This window comes from Morone saxatilis, unplaced genomic scaffold (genome assembly GCF_004916995.1).
Source record: "Morone saxatilis isolate NCDOM2014 unplaced genomic scaffold, NCSU_SB_2.0 Contig11, whole genome shotgun sequence".
Lineage (NCBI taxonomy): Eukaryota > Metazoa > Chordata > Actinopteri > Moronidae > Morone > Morone saxatilis.
This window is the reverse complement of record NW_023339663.1, coordinates 18,524,704-18,526,017: the sequence shown is the minus strand read 5'-3', so window position 1 is coordinate 18,526,017 and position 1,314 is coordinate 18,524,704. Positions and strand designations below refer to the sequence as shown.

The 1,314-nt window shown below is 43.3% G+C and overlaps 1 protein-coding gene across 1 annotated transcript in view; it reads right to left on the bottom strand.

Moving 5' to 3' along the window:
- smyd3 (SET and MYND domain containing 3) overlaps positions 1-1,314 on the bottom strand; it is a 59,931-nt gene that overhangs the window by 41,563 nt on the left and 17,054 nt on the right. The gene's annotated exons all lie outside the window — the stretch shown is intronic.

Below are 1,314 nucleotides of genomic sequence, written 5' to 3'. Positions count from 1 at the left end.
CTTTCTTCATTCTTCTTCTCTCACTCTTTTTGCCTATTTTCCTTCTTCAGCTTTTATTCTTCCCCAAAACCTCTATTACCTTCTTTCCTCCTCTTCACTACATCCATTTTTCTCTTTTTTTCCACTCCCCACTTACCTCCCGTGCTTTCCCTTCTTTCTTTCTACTTACAGATTGGACTGACATTGGGGCAATTTGGGGGTTCAGTAGTTTGCTCAAGGACACTTCGACATGCAGCAGGAGGAGCCGGGAATCGTACCGCCAACCTTCTGATTAGTGGACAACCCGCTAAATCTCCCGAGCCGCAGCAGCCCTTAAAGGCACAATGAACACCTTGTAGGGCACGTACAGTAGATGAGGAATGTTATTTACTCGTGTGGCAGTGCTGTTCAGTTTCCTGATGCTGCTCAGTCTTACAGGTCAGGCTCTAGAGTAGACTGTCCACTCAATTCTGCACGCCAAGTATGCTTAGCATAAATGTATGCAGGAGCTTCCTACAGTAGGAATTGTATGAAATAGTATATCAGCACCTTTAAGTACTGTATGTTATGCTTTAAAGCTTGTGACTTTTCTATGGTGTTTCAGATGTCCTATAATTCAAGATTATAAAATTCAAATGCTGAAATTGGCCTGTTACAAAACTAGGCCTGTGAGGTGTCTTTCAAAAGCTATATATAACTTTCATATCAAAAGCTACAGTTTAAGAGACTTGGCCTCAGAGCGAATGAGAAGAGGGAATGTCAGTAAAGTAGAGAAGTGATAGGCAGCAGAGTGCAGATGAATGAGGCTGAGAGAGTGAGAACAAGACACAGAGGAGCAGGTTTAGAGCAGACATAGAGGTCTGTGTGTGTTTGTGTACGTGTGTGTGCCTGCAAGTAGTGTGTTTTATGGGGTAACATGACGGTCATGTAAGGGGTGTGTGTGAGAAATGGGTCTCAATGCAGCAAGCGCTGATGCAGCATAACAATAAGTTCACACACACACACACACACAGGCTGGTTAGTGCACACAAAGACAATGTGAAGCATACACAAACACACCAAGACACTCATTGAAGTTTGAAGGATCCATAGACATACAGGCCTGTAGGAATACACACACATACAGTAAAATGTAAGTATATAATAGACATAGACATAAACATGCTAGTTTAAACACATGTGTGCGCACACACACACACACACACACACAAAGATACACTCAGTCCAGAGAGGGGAAGTTGCTTGAGGGAGGCAATAAAATGTGCCGCGGCAAGATCTCATCTGTCACTGCTTATTGCACTACCGCAGTCTGACCAAAACACACACACACACACA